This window comes from Ixodes scapularis, unplaced genomic scaffold, assembly GCF_016920785.2.
Source record: "Ixodes scapularis isolate PalLabHiFi unplaced genomic scaffold, ASM1692078v2 PGA_scaffold11__112_contigs__length_91849675, whole genome shotgun sequence".
NCBI lineage: Eukaryota > Metazoa > Arthropoda > Arachnida > Ixodida > Ixodidae > Ixodes > Ixodes scapularis.
Window position 1 is genome coordinate 23,784,220 of NW_024609837.1, and position 21,974 is coordinate 23,806,193.

The 21,974-nt window shown below is 46.6% G+C and overlaps 1 protein-coding gene, 1 non-coding gene and 1 pseudogene across 2 annotated transcripts in view; 1 reads left to right on the top strand and 2 right to left on the bottom strand.

Moving 5' to 3' along the window:
- Positions 1-3,871, bottom strand: part of LOC8036664 (coiled-coil domain-containing protein 124) — a 12,114-nt gene extending 8,243 nt beyond the window's left edge. Inside the window, exon 1 of the mRNA XM_042288844.1 lies at positions 3,686-3,871. The gene's annotated coding sequence lies outside the window, so the exon portion shown is untranslated. The remainder of the gene's footprint in view (positions 1-3,685) is intronic.
- LOC115332518 lies at positions 2,520-17,882 on the top strand. The gene is made up of 3 exons (XR_006077421.1): positions 2,520-2,538; positions 16,107-16,424; positions 16,761-17,882. It is a non-coding gene; the product is annotated as an uncharacterized LOC115332518 (transcript).
- A 2,438-nt stretch (positions 17,883-20,320) lies between these two features.
- On the bottom strand, positions 20,321-21,660 carry LOC115332501 (annotated as a pseudogene).
- Positions 21,661-21,974: the final 314 nt, after the last annotated feature.

Sequence of the window (21,974 nt, forward strand, 5' to 3'; positions counted from 1 at the left end):
GTACGCTAAGGCCTGATTCGCATTATGAGATTTCGCTCGCAATTTTCAGTCGCGACGCCGTTCGGGCTGCAAAAGCGTGAACCGTAGCTGAGATAGTCGACGTCGATACTGAACATCGCAAGTAGAATCGGACTAAGTCAATTAGGCATAGCAAGTCAGTGATGGTCACTCGTTACAATGATCATCTTCTTGTATTTACTGTTTACATCGAGCCTACTTACCAACCTTCAAACTTAAGTCTTTTGAGGCCTGCACTTACTTCGTATAGCAAGTATCGGGCCAATATTTAATCTTTCCGGCCTCGTCTAAGAGAGCAGACGACAAGCAGAAACGTTTGAGAGAGCAGACGACAGTTCGACCGATCAGGCGGCCGTTTGAGCTTGAAGACGCACTGAACGTAGTCCACAGGTTGTCCGCACAACTTGACAGTTTTCTGGCGTTCATGTTGGAACAAAACAAATAAATCTGATGACCACAAGTGTCCGTGAATTCAACCCAAAGTGCTTCTCGCCCAAGCAGTCATTGTCCGACGGCGTCTGCTTTTCCCTTTTCACGGCACATATCCAGATTCTCGGACGAACCGAGCACGTGAAAACTGACCTTCAAACCTTTCTCGACACTTTTGGTACGGCCCCAGTCGCGGCGTTTTGACGAGAAGTCAGGTTTTTGTCTGGTTCCTTTCAAAACAACGCAGGAATACACGTCTGGCATGGGGACTTCTGCCCACAGCCCCAGACCGGAAGTGCGACCGACGCGCCACCACCGCGCCGTGACGTCACAGACTCCTACGGAGCAGAGTAGCGCAATCCTTTGAACCCCGTGTTTTGCCGACAACATGGCCGACAGAGCGGCTCGGCGCGAGTCACGTGGTACTCAGGGTTCCAGGAGGCGGCCCGCCCTATGGGAGAATACATGGAGATCGATACAACACGGCTGATTAAAAAATGAACGGCGAGTTCACACTTTTCAAAACTAGTCTGTCGTGAAGTTAGTAAAGCACTAAACATTTTGTCAAAGTTTTAATAATATCGGATGCGTGTGCAAATTTTGAGAAGGCAATTTCCAAGGCAATGGCGTTTGAAGCAGACGATTTTTGCTCGCAGCGGAGATGGGCTTTTCGGGTTGGCCGGAGCGGGTCACGTGAATGGTGTGACGTCACCGTGTCGTCTGCTGCATGATGCCGCTCAAGCAATTTTTTAAAAAAAGTCAGGTCCTTGCGGGGCACAAAACTTAGCGCAAATTATTCTAAAATGTTCCATTATTATGTCAAAAACGATTGCCATTCCGTATATTCCCACAATATTGAAGAAACAACGATTTTCTCACGTTCTCCATGCATTTCTGACCGCAGTTGGAACCTCCGGGCGTTCGCCGCTAGTCGCCGAGAGGCGGCGTTCTAGATTGCGCTACTCTGCTCCGAAGGAGCTATAGTGCTCTAGGTTCGACTTGTGTGCGCATGCGCGACAGGCTGGCCAGTCGGCTTCGGATTGGATAATGACGGCTAAGGGATAAATCAAGGGCAGCGCTGATTTGTTATTTCAGTTAGTAGTGTATAAACAATTAAGTTATTAACTTCTTCAGTGATTAGAACTGATTTCTTTTATTTGCAACTGTCAATAAAAAAAAATAACCCTTTGCATAAAAAAAAATTCTCCAAACCTAGACATGCTTGTATTAAGGTCTGGCCACACTGTCCACAAACTACAAAGTCGAACCGGTCGAATCTGGTGAAAAGTTCGAAGGTTCGTCGAGCCGGTTCGACCCAGTCGAACCCCGAAAGTTCGACCTAAAAATCCGGTTCGACAAAAGTTCGCGACACCCCTAGTCAAAAGGGTCAAAAGTAGGGGTGTCGCGAACCGGCCGAGGTTCGAGTTCGACCAGGTTCGACTTTTTCGACCTTTTAGTGGAAAATTCGACGAACCTTGCATTGAGGTTCGACTCGTGTGCGCATGCGCGACAGGCTGGCCAGTTGGCTTCGGATTGGATGGTAATGGCCACTGATCTCTATTGTAGTAGGCTGGATCGCGGATCGCGGCCTCGGCAGCTGGGGCCGAGTGTCGCCACCGGCGGCCATTGATTGACACCAGCCAATGCATGGGACTCTATGGGAAGAACGAGAAAAAGTGACGTTTTCCCCTGTTTCTAAGCTGCTGTCGGCACTGAAAGTTTTTAAATGCTTTTCGATAAGCCCGTCAAATAGCTTGCGTACAAACATTAAAACTGACAGCCCTCGCAGTTCTTATAAATAAATATTTTGTGGTCGAGAGTGACTCCGCTGTAATGCAGCTCAATGAGGCGAGAGTTACCTAGAGTTACCACGGAGTCGGTGGCGGTTTCGTTGAGCTGGGTTTAGCAGACGACAGACTCGAAGGCTTTGCTGCGCAGAATTCGCTCACTCCCGGAAAGCCGCTGTCGAGATGGAACTTCTTTGTCATTCATTAACTTCTGGGCTTCCCTAAGGACGGTCTTATTGACGGCAAGTCCCTTTGTTTACTCCACTACGAGAGCAAGCTTGCCAGCTCAGCCATAGGTGCTCCGGTACGTTTGATTTTTTCCTTCGGCGACCCGACGTTTGACAAATACCGATTCGATCTCCAAACACTCGACATAAGGATCGCACCGCACCATAAAATACTCGCCTCTCAGCACAGCGTACGTGCTTCAATATTCTTCCTTTTGTGCGTTTCTCCCATAGACTTGCGTGTATTGCCTGGTGTCAAGCAATGGCTGCCGGTGGCGACACCGACGGGGTCCCGATCCGCGATCCAGCCTACTAAAATAGAGATCAGTGGTAATGGCTAAGGGATAAATTAAGGGCAGCGCTGATTTGTTGTTTCACTTAATACAGTACAAAAAATATTAAGTTATTAACCTCTTCAGTGATTAGAATTAGTTTCTTTTAACTGCAACTGTTTATAAAATAAAATAACCCTTTTCTTTAAAAAACATTCTCCAAACCTAGACCTGCTTATATCAAGGTCTGGCCACACTGTCCAGAAAGTCGAACCCATTGAGACAAGGAGGTTAGAAGTACTAGGAGGGGGCACGTTGCAATATTGGTGAAGCCTAGTCATAAAAAGTTTAAACGATTTTGTGCCCAGCGTGACCGCAGGTCTGTCTGGCGATTGGTGCGCGTGACATGTCACGTGCGAGATGGATGGTTGATTGTAGGAAGATTCCTTGCAGGCTTGCGCGCGCTCCGTCCGGTAGGTTTTATCAGATCGAAGGCTAGACGAAGGCTAGCTACGGTCACGTGATGTGGTGAGAGTAAGGAGGAAAATGAGAAAGAGGCGAGGCGTCAAGAGAGCATGGCTTGTGGAGGCTACGCGGCTGACGTCATGCCCTCTCCTACCCTTCTATTCTCCATGCATTGAGACCAGTGGTCGAACCGGTCGAATCGGGGAAAAGGTCGAAGGTTCGTCGAACCGGTTCGACCCAGTCGAACCCCGAAAGTTCGACTTAAAAATCTGGTTCGACAAAAGTTCGCGACACCTCTAGTCAAAAGTATGCGATGACGTCGGGCAACCTTTTTGCGGCTCGCTCCGGTTGGATTGGATTGCATATTGCCACCAGACTGATGTCCAGCAAGAAAACTCTTTGCACCCTTTGCTTTGCACCTTGTACAGAGCAACGTTACTAAAACCGTGGTACAGAGTATAAAATTACCAACGAGCTTGAGTCTTACCTTAGAGCGGTAAACCGGAACCCACTGCCTGCAGCGGAAATGGTACCCCCCCGGTTGCCGCCATCTTGCCTGTTTGCCATATTAGTGATCACGTGACGTTAAGATGGCTGCGCCCAAAGGTGGGCCAGATCAGATTGGCCAGATCGCGGTCAGCAGAGGGGCACTCTGGGGCTGCGTTCGAATCTTACTCGAATGGCGCCGAGTTCATCCGGCGGATCAAGTCACGTGACAAGACAGCTGCAGCAACGCTGGACGCGGGTAAGTTTCCGAACGCAACAGGTACGAGAACTTCTTTCAGGAGTGAGCGGAGTGAGATAGAAGCTGCGTTCTATTTACTTGCACCTCCTGCAGCGGTGCAGAAAAGTGTGGGGCGGTGTACTTCCGGTCGTATCTCAATACATATACCGGAAGTAGACTGCCCTACACTTTGCTGCACTGGCACAGGAGGTGCAAGTAAATCGAACACAGCTTCTATCTCACTTTTGGTTGAAGTTATCGTACCCCCTGCGTTCGAAAACCTACCCGCGTCCAGCGTTGCTGCATCTGTCTTGTCACGTGACGTGATCTGCAGGAATAATTCGGCACCATTCGAGTAAGATTCGAACGCAGCCCCAGAGTGCCCATCTGCTGACCCCGATCTGGCCAATCTGATCTGGCGGATCTGGCCCACCTTAGGGCGCAACCATCTTAACGTCACGTGATCACTAATGTGGCAAACAGGCAAGATGGCGGCAACCGGGGGGGTGCCATTTTTGACCGCTGGTTTACCGCTCTAAGTTTACTCAAGCTCGTTGAAAATTACCAAGAAAATAGAAGCAAAAAAAAACAAAACACACAAAAGACTTGTTTTGTATCATCACCAGTACAACGCTAATATATTTACTTGACTTCAGTTGAGATCTGGCCATCTGGCTTCTCTCTAGCCAATCCGCAACTCGAAGCGCGTTTTACATTTTTGAAAGAGGCGACAGGTCGACAGCTCTCGCAGCTCTCGTCGCTGTCGTTAGTTCTACCATAGTTACGTCAGTTACGTCGTGCCCACGCGGTGAATATTGATATTTATGTAAGGCCCTTCACTGCACAAAAAAGCGAGATTCGTAGACATATTAACGGCGTTAGCGCACACGTATGAGGAAGAGAGAAGGGACAGAAAAGAGCGCTTCTCTCTTCCTTCTCTCTTCCTCATACGTGTGCGCTAACGCCGTTAATATGTCTAACTACCAACTAGCCCAGTTATCAACCCTTTTACGAGATTCGTAGATTGGTAAGCCCGCTATCTTTCTCCTTCTTGTTCGTCGGAACTTTCAGCATTTGATTCTACACCTTCACCGCGAGGACGTTTTGTAGGTCTCGTTTTCTACTAGCGAGACGATGCCAACGGACAATGGGTTAAGAGTCAGTTCTGTCAATAGTCAGCTCATTATTCACGGGTGACTGGCCATAGTTGTATTCTGATTATTATCGTGTGTTAACAGCGAGTTCGGGTTGTGCTCATTTCACATCAAGCTCTGATCGCGCCACGGGACAAAGAGATGAGGGGTTCGATCCCCGCCTCTTCCGATTTCGACGCGCACCGACGTTGGCGCCCAGTTCGTCAAACGACTTTTCATCTACAGACTGTCTTGTCGACATTGCGTCCGTTCATCGATAGTTCGTTTAATCGAGACCACGACCTACTGTAATCCTGAGCTGCCAACCATAGGCTGCCGACAGACGGGAGCGACAGCGCGCGGTGTTTAGTACACACGGAATCTGCAGCGTTTCGTAACGCTATGAGTGCATGGCACCACTTAAAGGTCTTTTTGCTTCCTAAGACATCCGCACGTCAATTTGAGGCGCGCAAGTCGCGGCTGCGTTTATATATAGGTAGAATATAGATTTCACATTTAAATATTCTAAGCTTAAATGGTAAAACAAAATGGCTAGGTGGCGTAAGCTACCGCCCGATTCAAAGGGCTCAGCCGTATTCATCCATCCATCCATCCGTTATCTGGTCTTGACCTGTACGCGGAATAGTTCTCCTACCATGATTTCGCCATTGCGCGTGTGAAATATTTTGCCACTAGGGGCACCAGCTGCCGTCATAGTTATTGCCTCGCGCCAGTTGCAGATGTGTGATGTCATCCTGATAACGGGCCGATTCCTCGCGAACTGTTATCACTGGCCACATGACCCGAATCATCTGTATATATTCACTGGTGTCTATAAACAAGACGGTTCTTTGCTTTGCCACGATGGCTTGTCTGACAGATGAAGCGTGGGTCGAACACGCGCATACTTATTAGACAGCTTCAATAGGCGGATCGTTACGGTTCAAGCTCAAGTACAAGTTGTAGAGCTTGAAAACGTAAAAGCACTTCGGTGCTGTAGTACAATCTCTTTCTACCTCCTGGCACCGCCCCCTAGCCCCCTCAACAGCCAGACAGAGACGATTTGATCAACATTGAAAAACTTTTATTGTCCTGCTACGAGCGAAAACGGTTGGTCCCGCCGCTGGCGCCGCCCTGCGGCGAGGTGGACCCCTGCGGAAGGGAAGGAAGAGCGGTAATCAGCTAGTGGCAGAAGTGGCAGGCCGCAGGGAAGGCAGGCTGTGAGCTGCGTGTGGGTCCCAGAAAAAACTTTACCGCACGCCCTCAGCGGTGAAACCAGGCACACCGCCGGCGACACTGGCCCCATAGGGGGCCCTTCTGTCGGCAGGTCAGGATTACAGTAGGTCGTGATCGAGACACTGTGTGACGTTTCACCAAAAGCGGTTTTCCACGCACATCGCCTCGGTCGCCGGCATCCAGTGGATGGATGGATGGACGCTTATGCCTGTACCCTTTATATGATGATGATGATGATGCATGTGGCTTTCCTTTTTGTAACGGGTGATTAGGTATTGACGTTCCAAGCTTGCGGCCTTAGTGCCCATATTAGTCTTTTTTCCTCCACCCATCTTGCAGTCGTCGCTTTGTAGTGTCGACTATCCACCTCTCGGTTCTGACGTTGCATTGGCTTGTGGGTGGATGGAAGCCCAGCGCCTGCTGTAGCATAACTGGTGCCGGCACGGGAGTCGGCGGCATGCTCCGCCCTCCGTCGTGGTTGATCGACCCTTGGTTGCTGTGTGTGCCTCATCATATCATATCTGAGTCAAGCCCAGACAGTGCAGGACCAAGTGGTCGATTGTCTCCTCCTCCCGATCACAGATGCTACACTGGATTGTCTCTATCGAGGGGTCAAACTGCTGTCGATATAGTTGTGTTCGCAGTGCTTCCGCTCAGGCCTTGAACATGAGACGGCTGCCCAAGCTGTTGTCGTAGAAGCTCTCTGATTCTATACTGGGTTTTTGGGCGATGTAGAATTGGAGATGATTTTGAGCCTGCTTCCTTGACCCAGTGTACTGTCTTCGCTTCTTGTACTCGTCGTCTTGCCTCACTGGCCCACTTGGTCACAGATGTCTCGTGGATAGGGTCAGAGAAAAAACCGTACTTGCAAAGATGGTAGACACGCTTCACCCAGCCTGTCTGAATGCAGTTAAAACTGATGTAATCAAACACCCGCCGGGCCCATCGGCTTTTATTCATGTGGAAAATCCGACCACGGTAGCTGAGCTTGCTGGAGGCCTCCGTGCCTCAAATGTCGACCATCCAATGTCTCCTTGTATGGCCTCAATCGCCACATTGCCATGACAGCTCAGCACCTGACAACCGACATCTCTTTGTCTTTGTCCTAACCGGGCATGCGTGTCGGTCGAGATGTAGACGATCGCGCTTGTAAATATGAGGCCGGGCACTGGCATAGCTGTCCCTAACTTCCTAATCATCATGTACTTGTTACAACTCCATTGAATGTGCCGACTTAAGATGTTCTGCCCTCTCTTTACCGCCTTTCAACAATGTGCTTGATGTTCGGCAGAGTAGTCTGGTGCGTTGGTCAGTGTAACTCCCAGGTATCTATACTTTTCTTTATCATCATGACGTCTTCCGTCTGCAGTTTCAGTACTTTGCTGTCAGCGCAGTGCCTGGAGAATTGTACCTCCGCTGACTTCTGGATATTAAAATTGAGTTCAAGCATTGGGAGTTGTTGCCCGCAAATGTTTGCTAGCATATGTAACGTTTTAATGTCACCTGCCATGAGGACAACATCATCTGCGTATGCAAGACCCAGAATAGCCCTGTGCGTCACACATTCATTTTCAATCCGTCAAAGTATGAAACCAAGTCCAGACGTCGGTAGTTGCTCCAGCTCTGCTGTGCACAACATATACAAAAGTGAGAGTGGGCAGCCCTGTTTCAGGTTGGTCTCCACTTTGACGATTGTGGACACCACACCTCCAAACTTTGCTGTAACTACGCCCCCGTTGTAGAGTTTCTGTAGCAAGTCTGTCTGTTCTTCGTGCATGTCAAGTCTCCTGAGGCATTGAAGTAAGGACCGGTGAGGCACGCTGTCACAAGCCTTGGCTACGTCCAAGGAGCAACATATAAAATCCCTGCCTTCTTTCCTGGCTATCTTTATCAGCTGTGTTAGTACAAAACAGGTTCTCCTCCAGTCGCCGATCCTTTCAAAAGCCGTTTTGGAGCTCTGTGAGTTTTCCATTTCCCTCCACCCATGCACACATCCATTCTTTTATCAGATTTGTGTAAATGGCGCTAATCACAGGTAGAGGTCGGTGGTCCTGCAATCACTTCTTGTTGCCTCCTCGTTTTGGCAAAAATACTACCCTACCCCGCATTTAATCGTCTGGAACTGGGCTTCCCGAAATGATGTCGGCGAGGAGGCCTGATAACTGCGTCCTCGTTTCTTCACCCATGCACTTGATTAGTGCTGCAGATATGCCATCTTTGCCCTTTGCTTCTGAACATGTGCAGTCGCTTTGTTGAAGGGAATTTCCGTTACCTCCAATGTCAGGTCTCCCGGCTGTCCAAGTGTTTGTGGATAATCTGGTTTTGTCACTTCGTTTGGTGTCCTTGCTGGTGTCTCTTGTGCTTGAGGCACTATTGGTGTGTGTGGACCTTGTGACCCAAATAGATTGTCAGGTGCTCCTACAGGTGCTCTGCCAAGTCGTGTACCACTTGTACTGCATGGTCCTCCAGAAGCTTTAGCATTGGGTCTATCCTGTCCATCGACCTGACATATCGCCAGAACGTTTCAACAACTGCTCTCCCGCCATCCCGGAACTCTTTTATTTTGACCTGGTTAGCCTCAGTCATTTTAGTTTATATAAAGTGCACGCCGTGTCTGTCGTTACCTCTTCTACTCGTCTCTCGTTTATTTTCGCGCTGTTCCTGTTTTATGATGTCAAACCAACTCGCCCAACTTTATGCGTAGTTGAAGGTTTTGGAGCTTGCGTTTAAAGGTGAAAAATACCTGCCAGGCCTCCTCCACCTCGCCACTATTGTCGCGCTTGACGGCGCGCCGATGACCCCGACTGGCCTGCCTCGTTAGTTTAGAAATTAGTAACACATCGTATGATTCCTCCCCTCGCCTCTCTAAGCTAATTTGCTTCCCTTCTGCAATTTTGTAACTGTCACCAGGCAGGGCCAATTATTGCCAGAATGACTTTTGGGGGATTGGGTAAAAAAAAATTAAAAACATAACCCCCCGCCTCCTCTCCCTGGCGAGGGAGTCGCCAGTTTTCCTCTGGTTAAACCTGGTTGGCGTTACCCCAACACCGGACCCACTGGGAGACAGGGTTGAGAATTAGTGCCGGAGCCATGCGGGAGGGAGTCCCGATTTTCCTCCATCCCACCTGTCCCCAGCTGTGCTAGTTAGTTATGCGTCATTCAATTCTCCCTAGATAATTACCACCAGTCTTCCAATCTGCACCCCTACACCACATGTTCTATCGTCTCGTCCTCCCCTTCGCATACAGGACATGACATACCCATTTCCCCATACTTTGTCCTCTATATCCTAGCCCTCAATACTCCTGTTCTAGCCTCAAATAACAACGAGCTCCCCCGTGAATTCTCATACCGACATTCCTTTCATATTTCCAGTTTTCATCCTTTATACATACCTAAAGCTGATTTTCCCTGCATTCTTTCCTCCCACTTTTTTCTCTTGGGGTCTTTTACTTTCTTTTCCACAGGAAGGTTATTCTGCCCCAGCACTTAACTGTTTGTATTAGAATTTCAGGTCTTCGGTTTGGTTTGTTTATTTAATATTAAAACTTTTCATACGTACCGTAAAATACCGAGCAAGTGCCCACTCAAAATTTGAAGATAATCGCGAAAAAATAGGGGATGGGCGCATGTGAGGTAATCAATTTTACATATGCACTGTGCACACTTTTTCCGGTGTTTCAAATTTTGGGGAAGGGCGCTTAGTGCGGAATAAGCGGATGCATGGTATTTTACAGTAAATGCTTTTATGCCTTTTCAGCCCATCGTGTATCCTCCATTATGCCTAGTCTTTGTTCAAATTTCAACTTGCTGATCGCCTCTCTGACCTCGAAAGATGCCCAGCCCATGTATCCCTGCACTCCTTCATTTGGTGTATTCCCATGTACCTGCAGTGCCAGTATGCCCAGGCTCCTCTGCCGGGTCTCCAAAAACCTCAGAGTTAATGCATAATACCACATTGCCACAAGACAGTCCCGGCACCATAATTCCTTTCCATATTCCCCCAACACCTTCGTATCGGTTGGTAGCCTAGTTTCAGTGTTGTTAGATGGTCTGGCTAGCAAACCGCCAAATGGCTGGCAGAAATAGCCCAACATAGCCAAAGCAAAAGAAAAGTAGTAGACAAAATGGTTGAACACAGAAATACTGTTTTGAAACATTTTTATTGATACCTTCCGAGATGTGACAACACACTCGTTTCATTTTCAAGTGCATCCATCCCTCAGGCGTGTCACAATTTGCATACATCATTTTAATTGAGAACTTGTCACAAAAAGCTTTTGATGGATCACGAAAATACAGTGAATGTGCAGGCAAGCTGGTGGACATTGATTGTGTTGAAAATTATTCGAAACTGCAGTAAAGGGTAAAAACTCGGTAGATGAAAAAGGAAAAGGGACATCTCAAATTCAGCTACCTTGTTTATTTCCTCAAATCCTTATCCAGCCACAATCTTAAATCTGAGCACCGACATCACAGAACCATTCTTTGTTACATTTTTCACTTAACCTTTGTTATACAGTTTGAACCATTCAAGGTCTTCAGTTGAACATCAAATGTTGAACCCCTTTCCGAACTGGGAACTTCGGTTCTCGAACAGTACAACCCCAACGATAAGAATGGCACTCTTCCTAAATAAAGACCAAACTTCCCCAGACTGCACTCTTTGCCTCCGTAGTCCAGCCTAAAACTTTCAAAACACACAAAAAGTAATTGCATGGAACACAAGACAGGAATTCTTGTCATGGCTGTGCGGATGAAAAATCGTATAGCATTGACCATTAAACTGTTCTGCATACATTGCCTTTAAAACGGTAGTTTTCTGGAATTTTTGTGAATTGAAATTAATTTAGGGTATTTTTCCTGCTGCAGCCAAGCAAGAATTAGAGATAGCCCAAGAAGAGCCACATAGCCAACCACCTAATTTCGATGCCGAATTCAACAAAAAGTAGTCCAATTTGGATATAAATAGCCCAGTCTGGCAACACTGCCTAGTTTGCCAAACCCGAAATTATCTAGAGAGAACTGAATGACATACAACTAACTGACACAGCTGGTGACAGACAGAACAAAGGAAAATTGGGACTCCCTCCCGCGTGGCTCCGACCCTAAGTCTCAACCCTGTCTTCCAGTGGGCCTGGTGCGGGGGGTAACATTGACTAGGTTTGACCAGAGGAAAATTGGCAACTCTCTTGCCGGGGAAGTGTGGGGGGGGGGGGGGGGGGGGGGTTTGCCTTTTTGCTTGATCCCCCAAAGGTCGCCCTGGTGATAGTTGCGAAATTGCAGAGGAGAAGCAAATTGGCAAAGAAAGAAAATCATGCTTTTGGTATTTAATTTCTAGTCTGGGTCGCGCAAGCTATTGCCCGTTATGAAGGGTACAGCCGTTAGCATCCATTCATCCATCCCGATGAGGCCTGTTGCAAGCTCGGGCCTGAGATCACATTAAAGTTTCCCAAAGCGGAGCAATGTGTGCTCGCGCGTGGGCCGACTGTCTCCTAATTTAAGATTAGGTAGGGTGACCAGGCATCCCGTTTTGGGCGGGACAGCCCCGTTTTAGAGGCTCATCGACACCGTCCCATCATTTTGCCTCGAAAAAGCCTCGCGTCCTGTTTTTGCGGGAACGTTCAGTTGAGAAATCGGTACTAAGCGAAAGGAAGCAGACCGAAAGAATGTTTATTCCCATGAGACGGAATTTTACGAAAATGAGCATACTATGAAAATGTTACCTATACAGCACAATTCTGAGCTCTTTCCCTTGTTAAATCTCCCTACAAATCTGCCAGTGACTTCTCTTTTGTAGTACCACTAAATTTGACATGTTAGCTTGGCAAAAATGAGCCAGTGACGAAAGGCACTTGTCTGACTCCGGAACAATATGCGTCTCTACGTTCAGATGAGTATAGTCAGTTGCAGGTTAGGAGTTCAGAGTAAGCTTCTCCCGCCTCTTTAGCAAAGCGAACGCTGGAGAGGAGGTGCCCTCCTCTCCAGCGTTCGCTCAACTAAAGTGGAAAGAGGCGGGAGGAGCTTCCACTTTACTCTTAACCTCTCATTGAATATAGTAGGGCGTTTCCACGTCGGATCATACAATGATCGTCCATGTCATATTTTTTTATATTTCTGTAATAAATACCGTATATGGAAAAGCCAGGCTCTTGGAAAGAACATTCGGCTCTATGTGAACGGTGTAGCTAAAATTTTCCCAGCGATATAAAATTGAGACGCTCGAGGCATGGACATTGCCAAGATTTCACTATGGTAATTTGCGCAGCCGCCAATGTCGTACCAATGCAGGCACGTAATTAAAAAAAATATATTTCTTTTATTTTATAGACAATTTATTACTTGATTGCTAAATAATAACACTTACAACTATATATTTCTATGAAAAGAAATTATGAAACGTAAAAGGAAACACGTTTTCCCAAATTACTTACCAACAAACAACTTAATGGAAAACGTGCACAATATATCGAAAGTTGCATCTTGAAATGACTCTTAATAATATATAAAAAAAATATTTGCTTAGCCATCATTGTAGTTTCGTTATTATTTCAGAAGCGTAAGTCATTTCGCTAAAAGTAGCAAAATTGCACAGGAATATTTAAAAAGAAACTTTATCTTTTATTTCTTTTAAACTCTAACTCCTCGCAGTGACTTGTACTAACTTGTGATTGCAAAATACTGAGTAGCATATAACCTCCAATCGAGAAAAGTGACAACAAACCATCAGTCAAATTGAGCTGGCTTGTTTTCGTTTTAGTTAGGGGCTTTGCCTCACGACATTGGCTTCAAAGAGATATTCTCTAGAACTGACAAAGTGTGTACAACGGTGCTGCTCTATTGCGGAGCGCAGAAAGTCATCATTACTTAAAACCTTGGGACTAGGAAGACCAAAAAAACGGACAACACAACACAAAATCTCAAGAACAGCCGAGTTTATTCGGCCACACCAAAACAAGAAAAGATAAAGAAAACGGTACGTGACGTAGCGAAGATTTGACCAGACGGGGATTGACAGGCTAAAACATGCTTCCGATAACAAGTATCTGCTGCCAAGCACCCATAAAGATAATCTCCATCAAGACTCGAGACCCGACCAACTTTTTGATCTCAAGGTGTTAAATTATGATGTTTCGTAACCACCTTGTTTCGGTGCATTCACTTTTATGAAATTCATACTGTCCCAAGCTTTGTTTTATCTTTCTGTTTCCCTGTGTTGCCTTTTGTTTTGGCACACACCACTGCTGCTGGTAGTTGCAAACAGAACAAAAGGCAGACTGCCGTGAAACTTAAGCACCATTCACACACTTGCAACCGAGTGAGAGAAGACCAGTTTTTAGCCCCTTGCGACAGCAAAGGACCGGATACGCTGCTGCGAAGCAGGTTGTACGCTGTCGCAAGAGATTAAAAACCGGTATTGTCCGTCTTCATCCTACTCGGTGTCAAGTGTGTGAACGAGCCTTAACGGATCTGCCTGGGTGAGTCCGCTTTAGTTTCGGTATGCTTCCAGCAAACAAAATGAAGCCACTGATTCAATCCAAACCAGTTAGTAAAAAAAAAAAAAAAAAAAGATGATGAAACTTTTAAGAGCATATGTCCACAAAATGCAGCAGTGTCCACAAGACGTGTGTGCATAAAACGTTGTCCAGGAAATGTATTTCCACAAAGCGTGCTTCAAGGAAGCGATACTATTGTGGCGACCAGTTCGTCGAACGAGTTTTGATCAACAGTTTGTTCCATCGAAAGACGTCCTGCGTTTGGTTCATCGACAGGCCTTGCAACTTTTCGTCAAACACAACCAGTTTTCGCCACAAACTTTTTACGTCTCGTTTAAATTAAGAGAGAACGGAGGGGGGGGGGGGGGGGGGGGGCACGGCAAGGCTTGGGGGAACATGCACCAGTGAATCAAATGCTAGCTTTTCGCGGCTTAGTAAAAAAAAAATTAAATGTGTCGTCGACGAAACGTTTCAGGGGCCTGTGTTCAAGGGGCACGAGCTCCTACAAAACAAAGTTGTCGATGAACCGTATGTGCATGAAACGTGCCCACGAAACGTGTTTCCACAAAATGATAGGGACCCGCGAAACGCATCCCTGTTCAAACCGCTATCGGTCATTGAATGAGAAATATGGTGCAGATTAAAGTCACTGGATCCTGGGAAAGTAGCGCCATTACCTTCCCTACCTGCTAGCCGGACACAAACAGATACTAACATACAGACGATCCAAACCTCGCAAGGCGATTGGCTAATTGGCCTACGTTGCCATGGAAATCGCCATCTTGGTCCATTTAAATCTTCGAAGTTTCCAGGGGGTCGTTCTAAACCAGTCACGCCAAGATCACCATGGAGCATCATCGTACTGGAAGCGTTCCTCGCCAATATAAGAGTCTTTGGCACTTTGTATGCGATCAACTTATTAATCATGCCCATCTCCATGGATCTCTTACAGTTATATTGTTGACTTCTTGCGCATTTCAAGACAGTAAACTTATTTTTCAGTGCCTCCAAGCACCGACACAGCATCTGGTGGAGGTACGAACATGTACGCTTGTTTCGCCGGTGTGTGGTTAGCAAAATCTCGGTATACAAAAAACGACTCAATAAAGCTACCCGTCACCAGCGAATCTAAATCGGCTCACCAAGAACGGAGGGGTCAAGGAGAAATTGCTCATTTCACGGACCAAGATGGCGACCACACGGGGAGCTTGGCGTTACTTTCCCAGGATCCAGTGACTTTAGTGCAGACAATAGCGACTCCCTTGCCGGAGAGAGGAGGCAGGGGCGATGCTTTTAGTTTTCTTTTTACTGGATCCCCGAACGTCATACTGGCGATCATGGCCTGGTGGTAATTACAGAAATCTGTCGGCTTAAGCTACTGCCCGTTATAAAGGGTACAGTTATAAAGGGTACATCCATGGCTGCCGCTCTACCGCTACTCTTTGTTAAAGGGACACCAACACCCCCCAAAATGTTTTTTTTTTTTTTTTCACTTTTTTGCCAGGCAATTTGTTATGGTGTCAGAAGACTAGCCAATCAATATTTGCTACAGCGTCACATGTAACTATTTTTAATAAAGTAAAAAAAACGAAACTACTCAAAACCGAACCTGGACTGGGAGGAAGAAGTATGGGGGAGGAGAGAGTTGGCCGAAAATCGCATGGCTGTGCAACTTTTTTTTTTCTATCAACATAGTTGCGGCGTTTTAAAAGCCACAAAAAATAGGTATCATATTTTTTTCCATCTTTAATATTGAGTGTGTTTCTGCAATGCTTCGCGACTTTGATTATATTTGATGGTCATGTTTACACCATAGAGAATGGCATGTGACCACAAAGAAGAGAGTGAGCGCAACTCAAACCGGCCAGTTCTCGATCGGTGGTTTTCGGGCAGAAAGAAAACGAATTTCGAGCCGCAAATTGTGTTCTGGGTAGTTGGGCCCTCATATGTCATGAACAGATAAGAATCTTGGCGAGCATTTAAGAACATTTTCATTTCAGTTGTCCCCAAAAGTTCTTGGGCAAAAAGGTGCTACACATATCAAGAATCAACCAAAAGATGCCTCAAACATAGTAGCATTTGTACAAAAACGAGTGATGTCAGTTTTTAGGTTCCCTGCTTATTGAAAATGCTTCAAGAAAAAGTAAAGCCATAAAGAATGACTAAAGAAATTAGGGAAACAAAAGAATTTTACATTGTTCTCCTGAACAAGATGCCTGTACAATGGATATCATCTAGAACATAATTTTGGAATGCACTCAACCAAATTTATTTAACAATATTCTATGGTCATCCGATCTGATGTTTTTAATCTCACAGCATTCTATGCCTGCCATCAACGGAATGGGCGATGGTGCCCAACTGGAAATGGCATCCTTCAGGGTTGCCGAGTTCTCCGAAGTCCTCGACTGGAGGCCCATGCTGTTCCAAGAGCCCATCATTGCACAGAGAGCCTGTGTCCTGTGCGGCGTCGTGTACAAGAAAGCAGTCAGGCTTCCCTGCGTACACACACTGTGCGCAAAGTGCCATGCCCAGTGCGTCGAACGAGGAAGCGCTTGTCCTGTCGACCAGAAACCATTCTGCGAAGATGATGCTGAACAGCTGGACGTCTCTCTCAAGTATCTCCTGAACCGTACGGTGAGTTGCCGTAACCTCTGCTACTGCTCTTAGTTGAAATGCCCCATCTTCACTTCCGAGCTCTCAATATGACCAGAACTACTCCACGTAACAGTTAGCACCCTCTACATAAGTGAGTGGAGACCAACAGTACACAACAACAATAGCAACACCAGAAGTAGGCCTCTTTGTCACCTACACATCTGACGTCAACAGCATTTGCACAAAATTCTACTGTTTTTCGTCTTCGATTTAGAAATCGAACGAAGCTACTACATTTTTGGCATATACATAGTGTAATTGAATCATGGCACATACTTTTTCGACATACTTTGTAGATTTTTCCGTCCTTCCCAGGTTGCCTGCTGGAATGCACCTAAAGGCTGCTGCTTCATCGGCACTGCAGCCAGCCTCTTGGACCACTACAAGGAGTGCGGCTTCAGCGTCGTGCCTTGCTGCCTGTGCCGCTCTTCAGTGTTGCAGCGCGACATTATGGAGCACTTCAAGAGTGGATGCAGCATTCGCGGAGCAAAGTGTGCGCCTACTGACAACCCTGCCACAGAAGACCTCAAGGACGTCAGCAGTGCTTTTCTCGAGATGAAGAGAGCCACGGGAAAGATCTCCGAGGACCTCATGTCGCTGCAGACCAGCCTGAACCGGTGCAGCGAAGACGTCAGGGCGAAGGGTGCAAGATGGAAGGGCCAAACGGAGGCTGAGGCTTCCAAGCTTGCTGAACAGCTGAACAGCCTTAACACGGTCTGCACCACCGGTTTCGCCGAAGAACTGCGAGTTCTTCAAGCAACAATGACCGACTACAAAGAGCATGTGAGCAAGGAGCTCTGTTTGCTAGGCCACTGTAAGCCTGTGAGGGTCCACTGGTACATTGAGGGGTGGACAGACCTGAAGAAGAAAGCACTTGAGCTAGGGTTGCAGTCGATAGAGAGTCCCCCAAGGGTCATTTACGGTTATAGTATATCCCAAGTTTTTGATATCGACCTAAAGGAGGGTGAGGGCGCCATTGGGTGCTACATACAGATACACCCCGGGAAACAAGACGAGCAGCTGGAGTGGCCCTTTCGCAAGGTTTACACGGTTGGTGTCATTCACCCCAAAGACCAATCAAGTGTGATTTCGGACAAGGTAAATCCTGGTAACTGTGGAGATGAATACCAGGAATGCTTTCTGAGGCCCAAAAAGCAAGCAAATTTTGGATATGGAGCACAGAGCCTGACAACAGTCGAGGAGGTTGAAACGGGTGGGTTTATAGAAAGCAATACACTCCACATGTTCTTAGAGATAGAGTCATAAATTCTCTTCATATTTGTTGTACATTAATTAGGATTCAGCAAGTACTGGTTTGCTTAGCTTTGCAAAAAGAGCTTTTAACTTTTCTGAGAGCCTGATGTAAGAAAAGGATTGCAAGTTATACTTTCCTTGCATGTATTACAGTGTATTGTTAAAAAAAATGTTGCTATGTGAGTTGGTGTTTTAACTTGAATTAACTTTGTTACTTTTTAGAGATCTCCAATTATATTTTCTAGCTGGTCGAGAGCCTCCAAGAAATACTTCTGTGTCAGAACTCTAATAGTTTCATTCACTATCAAAATTGGATTGTGGCTAGTGAACAGCCCTTAGGCCTGCTTAAATCTGTTTACATTTTAGAGTGCAGCTCTTAGGCGCCCGTTTCCGGGTTGAGAGGCATCGCCGTCGGCTCAACCACGCGTTGCATTATGGGACGTTTCCCATAATGACGTCGCACGTGACATCACTTGAATCAATGTGTTGTCACGTGAAATTTAGCAGAAAAACTTTCCCGTTTAATTTAGTGGAAAAATTTCCCAGCTAAATTTAGCGGGGAAATAGACGTCGCGTGACCTCAACCTCAATTTAGTTTCCCACGTTTTCTGCGTGGTGCATGACGGGTAAATTTCCCCGCTAAACTTAGCCAAAAATTTTCCCCGCTAAATTTTGCGGAAAAATTTCCCCGCTAAATTTATCGGAAAAAATTACCCGCTAAATGTAGCGGAAAATTTTCCCCGCTAAATCTAGCGGAAAAAATTACTCGCTAAATGTAGCGGAAAATTTTCCCCGCTAAATTTACCGGAAAAATTTCCCCGCTAGCAGAAAAATGTCCCCGCCAGATCTAGCGGAAAATTTTCCCCGCTAAATCTAGCGGAAAAATTTCCCCGTTAAATTTAGCGGGAAATTTTTCCTTAAATGGGCGCGAGCAGGAGAGGAGCAGGGGCATGGCCCCCTCTCCACACCTTCCCCTCCTCCTCCTCAAGAGCTGCACTCTAATTTGGTGTTACAGGGAGTTGTAAACGGCTTTCAGTTTTGTGTTAGTTTTGTTTTAGTTTTGATTGCAGACTAATCAGATTTTGGACTTCACACCTAATTTAGAAAGCAAACAGTCAGGAGTGATATTTTAGTTATGCTTGTATATATGTTGTTGCTTTTGATGGGAACTTCATTTTTTTAAATTCAGCTTTTGTTGAGAAATTTTTTAGTTCAACTTCATAGTGCTGTATGGTGTTATGATTAGGGGTTATTTCAGACACATGTTTAGAAAATCGTGCACTGCTTATAACGGAATAAAAGTTATCATTTTATTTGTTGAGTAGCATTACGACTCAATACAGCTTTATCTATCTTTCATTGCGCTATCTCACTTTCTGAAATATAGCAACTCTCAAAGTATTTACCCCTTGAAATTATTAAAAAAAAAAGAGAACAATGAATGAAAACAAAACTGACACTGGTTTATCGAAACCAATGGATAAATACTGAAATTAACTGTTAGGGGCGAAGCTCCTTAGGGTCTAGCCTTGTCCGTCCGTCCGGACGGCGTCCATGCTCACATAAAAAGAAAAAAATGTTTGTGCAGTAGACACGATTCGAACCTGTGCGGGGGGACCCCAATGGATTTCTAGTTTATCGCCTTAACCACTCGGCCACGACTGCGGGACAAGTAGGGGGCTCTGAGATGTGGTACTAACTCAAGAGCTGAGGCTTCTGTCATGGATGAAACGTTGCATGTAGCCACTCAACGTCTATAGAGGAGAGGGCGCTGTGGTCAAATGCGTATATAATCGCGTTAAACTTTGCATACATTGGCTCAACGTTTATAGACGAGAGGGCGCTGTGGTCGAATGCTCAAATGCGTATATAACCACGTTCCATACCACACATTCTCTTTCTGACATGGACCGTTAACTTAAAGGGAAGCTGAAGCACTTCTTGAAAAAAACGAGTTAGAGGTGAATTCTGGCGTATTTTTATCCCGTGAATCTGAATATCACTTTTGTTTTCCCCGAAGATGCAACTAAAAGCGAGAAAAAGCGAAAAAACATTCGACCAGTCGTGACGTCATACTAGGATCTTCGGGCCTCCAAGCGCGTGTCGCTCGTGTGTTCAGCGCGTGCAACGGCAAGCTTGCCAGGTATATTTCCCAGCACTGACACCAGTCGTGACGTCTCTTTCTGACCTTTCTGAAAATAGCAAGAGTGCGCGTGCATAGCTTTGACAGGCGCTGAAGATGCGCGAGAGCAGATATTCCGAACGCTCCTAGTGTGACGTCACGCCCCGGGAAGGAGGGGCTTCGGCGGTACTTTAAAAATTAATTTCTGAAGCCTCCGTGCACCAAATTGAAAAATAATCTTGATATTCCTGATCCTGGAGGTCGAATGAAGGCCATTGAAATGTTTTTTCTCAAATAGAGAACCGCTTCAGTTTCCCTTTAAGCGGTGGAGATGCGCTCCCACGGCTTCTAGCGGATCCAAGGTGATCTGCTAGAAGAACCACTGGCTCTGCATTTCACTGACCATAAAGCAGTAATAATGAAGTCGAAACGCAACCCGGAACTCAGCACTACCTATGAGCAATAAAAAAAAAAATCAGCACCATCGGCACACATATGAACAATAAAATCAGTATCATCAGCACCACCAGAGCTTCGCCCCAATCAATATCATTCACCACGTGGAGATGCAGTCTTTTTCACATTCATATGTCTTCGGTGGCAGGGCTGTCGGTAGGCAGACGTGTGGCTTGAGGAATGCTGCTACCATTCTTGAGGTGCTCCAAAACGTCACTCTACAGCACAGTTGAGTGACCACAAGCAGCAAGGCACGACGTTCAAGTCACATTCCTTGTAGTGGTCGAGGAGGCATGCTACATGACAAATGAAGCTGCAGCCTTTAGGTGCATTCCAGCAGGCAACCTGGGACCAAAGAAAAGGTATTAAAATTGGGTGAACTGTCTTTTGGTTAAAAAATGTTTATGCTAATAATATAGGAACTTAGGAAAGGTTGTTAATGACAGTCAATGAAGCAGAAAAATGGTGCAAATACCATTAGTGCACTGATACATAAGGAACCTCATTGTGCTTTACTTCTTGTGTCACTAGTTCGGTTGTTTTCCGCTCTTGAAGGATGACCCACAAATTAATTAATTGGGTACAGACCCATACATGCAACGTTTCTGTGCCCAATGCACATGGGCAGAAAAGAAGGGTGGACAGCTTAACTAGTAACTGTGAGGGGGGAGGTTATGTACTCACAGTACAGTTGAGGATGAACTTGAGAGGGACCTCCAGCTGCTCGACCATCTTCGCAGACGAGTTTCTGGTCGACGGGACACGCACTCCCTTCGTCAACACACTGGGCCTGGCACCTTGTGCACAGCGTGTGGTTGCAGGGCAGCCTGACCGCTTTCCTGTATAAAACCCCGCAGAGGACACACGTTTTCTGCGCAATTATGGGCTCTTGGAACAGCGTGGGCCTCCAGTCGAGGGCGTCGGAGAACCCGGCTATTCTGAAGGACACCATCTGCACAGGGCCAAGGTCACCGCCTGCCATTCCTCAGTGGTATGCAAAGAAGTATGTAAATTGTGCAGGTTTCTTCTTCAAAACACCTGTGGAGGACATTTGAAATCATGTAAGCAAGATGTCAAAACAAGGAAGCAATGACACAAACTCATAAACCAATAACACATAGCTAAAACAGATCAAACAGTTGCTTGACTCTCACCGGAAGACCAGCCTCCCAGTAGATTTTGCACACAAAGTCAGCGTTTACAGGGAAACAGTGGCTGCTCCAATTGCACTGTAATGCCAAAGCCAGAAAGCAGGCACCCTTTAAAAACACTGCGGGTGTTCTTCCAGACGGAAATCTGAGCCTCGCTTTTAACGCAGTACTTACATCAGTGCAGTGGCATACCAACTTGTTTTGAGTTGGGGGGCAAACCTAATACCGACACCCCCCCCCCCCCCCCCCCCCCCCCCAGGCTGGGGGGCGGTACCCTTGGTATCCCTTGGGCATCGCCGGCCAGTGTTTGCCCTGCCCAGTGGCATTGCTTCAGGGGGGAAAACACATGCCTTGCCCCCCACTCTGTGAACTCTAGGGGGGCAAACGCCCCCCTTGCCTTCCCAGTTGGTACACCCATGCACGAGTGCTTGCCATGGGTTGTTGGGAAGCAAACGTGTGGCTTGGGGAATTCTGCTATCATTCTTGAAGTGTTCCAATATGTCACTCTGCGGCACTATTGAGTGGCACAGGCAATCCACCCAAGTA